This window comes from Peromyscus californicus, unplaced genomic scaffold (assembly GCF_007827085.1).
Source record: "Peromyscus californicus insignis strain IS unplaced genomic scaffold, ASM782708v3 Scaffold_13__1_contigs__length_99412109, whole genome shotgun sequence".
In the NCBI taxonomy this organism is placed as follows: Eukaryota; Metazoa; Chordata; class Mammalia; order Rodentia; family Cricetidae; genus Peromyscus; species Peromyscus californicus.
In genome coordinates this window covers 71722335-71731383 of record NW_026294424.1, presented here as the reverse complement: position 1 = coordinate 71731383, position 9049 = coordinate 71722335, and the positions used below count along the sequence as shown (strand labels likewise).

Here is a 9049-nt window from a genome sequence, read left to right as displayed (position 1 = left end):
AAGCACAATACATTTTTTAATGGTTCTCTTTAACTTCAGAGATACGCCAAACAGGGATCTTCAGCACACAAGAAGACTAGGGAAAGTGGGAAACAGTCCCAGGTGTTTGAGAAGATAATGTAAACATTTTTTCACACCACTCAAAGACTTTGAACTGAACTAACCTTTCCAACCCAGGCATATACTTTTAAGAATTAATGTTTATATTTTTTTCTTGGATAATTCCATATAATGTGTTTGGGTCATATTCATCTCCTTCCCCCAGCTCCTCTCTGATCCTCCTAAACCTTCCTGCCCACCCAGCTTCATAGCTTCATTCTCTCACTCCTGCTCCTATTGCTGTTTTTCTAGCTTAAAAAAAAAAATAAAAGTAAAACATCTGTCTGCTTTGTGCTGAACACTTAGTCCTGCGCATGGTGCCTGCCCTGGAGTGTGGTCAATATACCAGGTGCTACTCCATTGGAAAAGAATTGACCCTCCCTCTCCCGACAGCTATCAAATGTCCATAACTCCTCAGCTATGGGTGGGGCTACTTACCCACCATCTCTCCTCCATGCCTTAGTGTTCTCGGGCTTGAGCCTGCACAGGTGTTATGTACGCTGTTGTAATCTCTGTGAGTTCATATGTGCATCTACCCTGTCCTGTCCGGAAAACACTGATTCCTTGAAGCTATATAGCACCTCTGGCTACACATATTCATACTTTTCAACTTGACAACGTATCCAAATCCAAATGCTTCCAAACAGATCTCTTCTTTAGGAATGATAATCTTTACTTGTGATTCATTCTTATAAATGTGATTCCTCCATTACTCCTAGAATGTGACTGCAGAAATTACTTCTTTTCTCCTTTGCCTCATTTTAACTTCCTCCTGTGGCTGTTTCTCCTCATATAAACTTGACTTTTAAGTTTGTTTGTCTTTTTTTATGATTTTTACATCAACATAAATTCTCTTCTACTACCTTCTAAATAGAACAAAGTAAATTCATATTTCAATACACACTCTCTCATTCTTCGAAGTTATTACCACAAACTTCATTAAGCTTCAAAAAGTTTAAGTGTGTTTGTGTGCGTGTGTGCTTGTGTTTGCACAAGCATGCATGTGAGTGTGTGTGTGTGTGTGTGTGTGTGTGTGTGTGTGTGAGTGTATCTTTAACCTCTACATGGCTAAATTTCTAATCATCAAAGAAAGAAGAGACTACCTAAGGAGTCTTACCCTGTAATACTTATTATGAAGTTCTGCCATTTTATGGTGGCAATAACATAGTAAATAATAATTAAGGACACTGAGGGTTAACTGGGAGAGTTCTGAAATTCAGTGACAGCTTCATGAGGAGAAATGATAAATTTGATCCTATCAAAGCTGAGACTCCTTCCTGAGACATTTGACATTTGGGAGATCAATCTTGACATTCAAGACATAATAAATCTTGATTCCTTCCCAGATGTGAAAATGTGTCTAGTCTCTAGCTTCAGCTCACACCCTGTTTTCAGGCAAGATTATATACATGTGTACAGACATATATGTGTGCCCATATATGCATATGTATTTACATATATAAACAGATCGATTTAACTTGTACATATTTGTTATTAAACTACTTTTTTCATGAAGCATGAATCATTTGGGACTTCAGGACAGTAACTTTAGAGGTGACCATGAATGTAAACTCCCAGATGACTTGCAAGGTAGCTGTCTAAGAGCTTGTCAGGACACACCTGTGTCTCACTTAGTGTGTGACATTTGAGTTTGTGCTTTGTCCCAGTAACACAGTTTTGCATAGTAGAAATGTTTATCAGCACTAGAGAGTTTCTGAAACTTCAAACATTTAATTCGCAGCTACTAAAGGAGAACTCAGAATAGTGAGCCAATTCCCCACATTCTGTGCTTTGTGCTTCCATTATGTGGCACATCTATCCCATGGCAAATGATTAGGAACCAAGGGAGAAAAACTGTGTGTTGGATTAAAATAGAAATTGTAAAATATTAATACCATAAGTGTGCTGTCAGAAAAATAGATCAACATATTTGAGTCTTTCTACAATGTCAGAATTTATTGACTAACAATGAATTTTCAAGCTACATCAGATTCACTGACAGCAACTTCCCAAGTAGTCTTGATTTCCCTTGATATCCGGTCAAGATAAACACAGGATTTTTTTTATCCCTGTCTTAATTACCAATATTAACTCTCAGGACACGTACTACACATCCCACAGTCAATCTACCTATCTGCACACACAGTTTTAGGATTAGCCGCAAAGGGTTAAAGAGCAGGCATCCAGGCAGTGGGACCGGGTCCTGTGCTCAGTGCATGAGTTGGCTGTTTGAAACCTGGGGCTTATGCAGGGACGCTTGACTCAGCCTGGGAGGAGGGGACTGGACCTGCCTACACTGAGTCTACCAGGTTGATCTCAATCCTCAGGGGAGTCTTTGCCCTGGAGGAGATGGGAATGAGGGGTGGACTGGGGGGAAGGCGTGGGGGGGGGGAAGAACAAGAGAATCCGTGGCTGATATGTAGAATTAAATTATATTGTAAAATAAAATAAAATAAAAAGAGGCCACAGCAAGGTTCAAGAAATTTCAAGGAGTCCTAACTAAAAGCAGGTGGCTAATAGGGATGCAGAAAGAATCTCTGTAAAAATAAGTTAACGAACTCTGCAGAAAGTCTATGCTACAGGTTAAGCCACAAGGGTCAGAGTTCAACTCAGACTCCAGGCTGAGTTGAACTGCAGAAGCAAGTCTGCAGGACCCTGGATGTTGTAAAGGAAAAGCACAGGACTGGATGGATGACAGAGCCAAGCTGAGGCCCCTGGGATCATGCGGAGTTCTCTCTCTCTCTCTTTGCCCCTTCCTGTGTATGCTAGGTAGTCAGATGACAGATTGGTGGGGGCTGTAGCAACCACAGTATTAGTATCTTGTTTATGGTGTCCAAGTGCAAGTGTCACACCCTTTCCTCAGTCTGGTATACTTGGTAGCCGCTTGGGCCTGGCTGTCCTGGTGTGATTTTAGTGTGTCTTTGTACTCATTTGGTACCAGTTAATTCTGATAAATTTTAAGACTATCCAACACAGACAACCTGCCAGCAGCCACATTCATAAAGTGAAATGGTCTGACTCATCCAGAAGCCTTCAATTGCCAAACTCAACCAGGAGTGGAGACTCTTGGGAAGCCCAGTTCCACCAATGCTAGGAATGTTGACTGGCCTGATTTTTTATGAGTCTCGTGTAGATCTTGTGTAGCTGCTGTGAGTTCCTGAGTACAATGGGCCATGTCATACCCAGAAGACAGCATTTTATAGCACTCCTCCCCATTCTCCTACTCTTACATTCTTTTTGTCCTCTCTTTGGCACTTTAGGTTCAATCCAGGCTGGCCCTAAAACTCATAGCAATTCACTAGTTTCTGCCTTATGAGTTCTGGGATTATTGGCATAAACTACTATCCCTACTTTGGAATTTTAAAAGAAAATTGACACTCAATCAAATTTTGTGATTATTTTCAACCAAGAATAATCTTCTAAACTCAACTTATCCATAGCATGTGACCTGTTTGGGACCTATGGCCTACATTGCTGTGTATGACTGCAATGTCATTGTAGCATTGCAAACATCACTTTGAGCCACATTTCTGTCACTGTTAATATTTCTATCAAACACTTTTTAGATTGCTATAAAAAAGAAACATTCACTGAGTTTCCAACTTGTGTAAATATAGCTGGGACACAGTAAATGGTTCCAAGGTTAAATATAGCTGTGCAAGGAGGGAAAAGGCATTCACAACAAATCAAAGTTCTCCCTCGCCACACCCACTTCTCTCCGTGATCCAAGTCTGTGAAACTCCTGGCATTTTTGCATAATAGCTATAAGCAAAACACTCCTACACATTGTTCCAACAGTTAACCTGTTAAATGAAGCATTGTATAGCACATGAGTAAGGAAGCTTTTGAAAATAATATAAGACTTATATTAAGAAATAGTAAAATTGAGATTTGAAAAATTACACATTCTTACCACACATTTTAGCTCAATTCTCTGGTCATGAGTCTTTATTCTGCTTTTCAAAGAAAACACATGTCAGGAAGACACATGCATGAGAAAGTGAGTTTGATAAGGACTCCAACTATATATTGAAATATAGTCAAGAGCGAAAACTTAAGCATAAAATAATAACACCCAATCATTCATTTCAACCTCAGAAGTGTAACCTATCTTTATACCCCATTTTGTTTAAATAGAAGATGGCTGAAAACTTTTTGCTTCTGCAAGTTGTTTAAGGGAAAAAAATCAATAAGGATAATGAAACTTTGCGTGACTGTTAAATGAAACAGTTAATATCCCTAAGTTACCACTGTGTCATTAAGAAGTGATGTATTTAGGAATACATATTTGTACATGTACACACACACACACACACATATATATAGTATATATATATATATATATATATATATACATATATATATAATGCAAGTAATAACAATAGATGGAAAATACAGCCATAAATTTGAAGATTAGAGAGAGAGAGATGGAAGAATTTGGAGGGAGAAAAGGGAAGAAAGAAATGTTATAATTAAATACAATCTCAAAAACTTTAGAAAAAAAAGTGTGATAAGTTAAAAAGGTAGATTGCTAAATCTACTTTTAAAAAGCAACTACTAGTTTTAAATATTTTACATTGGATTGGATTTTTGTATATTGTATACAAATTGTGTATATTAATGCAAAGTTGAGATTATATTTGTTGCAACACACTATACATATATTTCTACTCTTGTTCAAGGTATTGTACCTATACAGCTCATTTAATAATGTAATGCAATTTTCTAGTCCATGAAAGTTATTGTTACCAACTAATTAGGATATAAAGAAATGAAAGTTAGTAATTAGTCACCTATTACAATCAAACTTCTAGTTATGTTAGTTATGTTTTCAAAGTCAAACAGAGATATATTTTAGACAGACAGGTCATCTTCAAACACTTCAGAGATCTACAGAATATGGCATTTAAGATATTTTAATAACATAGATTGCTTTTTTTTAATGACAGTGAGACATGTTTGTTCCTGGCAGCACCAATCTATTTCAGAGAATACAATGGGCATTGAAGAACTCCATGTGGAGTTTACATTCTTTGTGGCAAGTTAGCCACTAGGCAAGAAAATGCCCTTGCCTCAACTGCTGACAGTATGCTGTCCAAAATGGACCAGCAGGGCACAAAATAAAGGACTTCTGAACCTTGCCAAGACAAGGTAGGAAGGCCCTTCAGAATATCTTGCTCCACAGAAAAGTCTGTTAGATATGCTAGGCCTGTAGGCCAAAGATGGATGCCTCAACATTGCAGAGGAAACTTGGGTGACTGTCCAGGCAGCCAACTGTTTCTATCATTTCTCACATTTTTTGGAAGTCATTTGTTAGCACTTCCTGATTACTTGGGTAATATTTTTTTTCCTTCTTGGTTCTCTAATGGAGCCGAAGACTAGATAGTTATAGTTTTCCTTGTTAACAAATTCAGAAAAGAAACTCACTAAATGGTGTAAAGTGTATAAGTTTGAAAGACATCAAAAGATAGTTTTTGGTTAGTAATACACGTTAGGATAGAATGTGAACTAAGAACAACATTTTGGACTCAGCAAAATAGGATAAATAATGGAGTATTTTCTCTGATTCTATCAGATGTTAAGGGACTAGACATTGTTAATGTAATTCTTGACTGTATATCTTGTATATACTTATTGTATATAGTTTTTCTTACATTAGTTATAACCTTCTTTTATTATTTTAGACAAAAAAAAAGGAGAAATGTGGTGATATATTGTGTATCAAATAAAATTTTCCTAAAGATCAGAGGACAGAACAAGCCACTAGATTAAACATAGAGACTAGGCAATGGTGGCACACACCTTTAATTCTAGCAATTGGGAGGCAGAGATCCGTCTGGATCTCTGTGAATTCAAAGTCACCCTGGACTACATGAGATTGATTCAGTCTAGGATAGAAACAGAGTCAGATAGTGGTGGCACACATCTTTAACCCCAGTGCTTTGGAGTTACACACCTTTAACACCAGCACTTGAGATCTCATGTCTTTGCTATCATTTTTTGGGAAGCACATGTACCTTAAATCCTAGCACTAGGAAGGAAGTGAAATGGCTAGGTGGAGAAAGACATATAAGTCATGAGAAGACAGGAACCAGGACAGCCTTTTGGCTGAGGACTCAGAGGCTTTCAGTCAGAGGACTCGTTGAGATAGGATCTCACCTTCCATTCAGCCTAAGGATTCAGTAGTGGTGAGAAGTTTCTCCAGTGGCTTGTTCCTTTGTCTCTCTGATCCTCAGGTAAGCTTTATTTGATACACAACATATCACTACAAACTGTTCTATGGGAGTCTGGGGAGACGGCTCTGTTAATCCCACTGATTGAGAATAAGACCACTGCCACAGTTTAAAGGCAAATTTGAAACAAGCTTTAATTAAATACAGGCCAGGTGGATGGGCTCTGGCAAAGTCCATACACAGGTTCAATGGAAATGGCCAAGAATCACAGTTTGTAGTGGCTTAAGAAGGAAAACCCATAATTCATGGCATTTTCCATCAGGTCCAAGCAGGGACAAGCATACATCCTGAAGTACCTCTAGCCTGTGAATCCCCCATCCACATGTGATCAAGCACATCAGTACAGATGAGTCAAACAAACTTGTTTAGGGGAATAAAAAGCATGTGGCTTGTTATCTCCCATAAACAATAGCTTCCAGCATTTCAGGAACTATCTGTCCTTGGACAAGGGCCTTGCAGATCAGAGGCATTTTTGTTTCATGGATATCTTAGGCATAGTCATTAAAACTTAAAATGTAACTTTGGTTCTCACAGCTCACCAGTTAAGAGCATTGACTACTATCACAAAGGACCTAAGTTTGTTTCCCAACATCTTCACAGTGGCTCATAAACACCTGTAATTCCAATTCCAGGGGGTCCAACAACCTCTTCTAACTTCCGTAGACTCTTACACATACATGATGCACATAAATAGAATCAGGCACACATTATACACATGAAAATGATTACATGAGTATCTGAGGAAGAAATGGCTTATGTATGAAGCATATCAAGGTTTCTATTATCTCATCACTGAGAAGTTGGGCATTTCCAAAAACATACAAAAATCTAATCCAATGAGAAATTCTTCAAAAAGTACTGTTCTCAGGAGTACCACAGTTGCATTACCCGGAAACAGTGCTCAAAATGACCCCTATGTTCATCAAGATTTAAAAACCATTTGATCAAAAGCTATTGGACTGAAATTTGCAGAGCTACCATGTGTGGGTTTTTTAATAGTAAAAGGCATTCAGCATTAATGCATTTTGCTTAAGCACCCTAATATGAACCAACCCTTTGATATACTTAAGTGAAAACCATTTTCATTTATTTGTGCTTCACACTTGCCTTGAAAGCTTATTAAGGTGAATTTTAAATAGTTCTGATCTAATAAGTAAACTATGGTCTCTGAAGTGGGAGATTCAAAAGCATAGCTACAATGAGTTTAAGAACATATGCTGTGAGCAATAAGAATCCCAATTAAAATGGGAGCTATTACCCTGAGCTAGTGCCTTTTGGAGTACTAATTCTTATTTTAACCAAATGTTTCTATTTCTTACAGCTTTGTACAAAAGGCTATTATATGTTATGTATGTGTATGTGTATTGGAAACATTTCATAGAGTCTAATGACCTCTGAAACAAGAATCGTGTTACTATTTTTTGCATAAATTCTCAGAATTTTTGAAGAAAAAGGCAAGCGTCTTTCATAAACTTTGTCATGTATAATTATTTGGAGGACTAATAGTGCACAAGGGGTATTTTTGTCTCCTGAGCTCCACACTAAGCAGTAACATGTGAGTTCCTGCTTCTCTGCATTTTAGGGGACATGTACAGAACACACTTGCGAGCTCTACAGTTTCCCGGATAGAAGATGGTAAGCAGCCAAAGACAACCTTATCCAAAAATGTTATATCATATGGGGAAGATAAACGTTGACCAAGAAATGAATTCCACCAAAGAAAATGGCAAAGGTGACCAAATGATATATCTATGCATTTCATGCCAAAGCAGAATCCCAAAAGATGAATGAGATCATCTCATTACTTGTCCAGAAAACATAACAAGGTAAAGAATGCAGCCATAATCTGAAGAGAATGTAGCCTACCCACTTGGTTGCGTTTCTCCTTCATGTTAGGTGATGATGTGAAATGTGATGGAATCTGGAAGCAAACAATTATTTATCTATATCCCTAAGCAGAACTCCATGATATAAACATATTTTGGGGGAAGATTAATCTTTAAGAGTATCCCCATCAGTAAATAGAGTTTTTAATAGATTTTGTACTGGATAATAAAGGATCAGGTGACTTTTTTAAAATTTTTTTATTCATTTTATATATCAACCCCTCTTACCCCTCCTCCTGCTCCCTCCCACTCCCACCCCCTTGCCTTCCCCCCAACCCACCTGCATCCACTCCTCCAAAAGGGTAAGGCCTCCCATAGGGAGTCAACAAAATATATCAGGTGACTTCTGAAATGGCTTTGGCAGTTAAAGTGACCACTAACCCTTCCCAGGTCATGACACTGGATTTATGGATAAGTGTACAGGATCAAAAATTCTCACTGTGATGAAGAGTGGTAAAAAGAAAATTGTTGGTACACTTTAAGGATTTGATAACTTGGTCAATATGGTCCTGGAATATGTCACAGAGTTTAAAATTGCGTCAAAATGAAAGGTTCCTAAATTAGATCATATTTTTGATAAATAGAAATAATATAACAATTTTGGTTCCTGGAGGAGAAGAATGAATACATATCCTTGATTTATACTATATTCTGACATTTTTAAACCTGTATTATTTAGATTTTATAAAGCTAAGTTTCCACTAAACAGAAACACTTTGAAGATGTATGCCCATGTTTAAAAGGTTATTGGGAGTGGATATGAAAGAATCTACAGTTGAGTTTATAATGACTTAACACAGGAGGTTATGGAAAACATGAGTTGGGGTTAGT

The 9049-nt window shown here is 37.6% G+C and overlaps 1 pseudogene; it reads left to right on the top strand.

Moving 5' to 3' along the window:
* Positions 1-8569: 8569 nt before the first annotated feature.
* LOC128108771 (U6 snRNA-associated Sm-like protein LSm5) lies at positions 8570-8842 on the top strand (annotated as a pseudogene).
* The last annotated feature ends 207 nt before the right edge of the window (positions 8843-9049 follow it).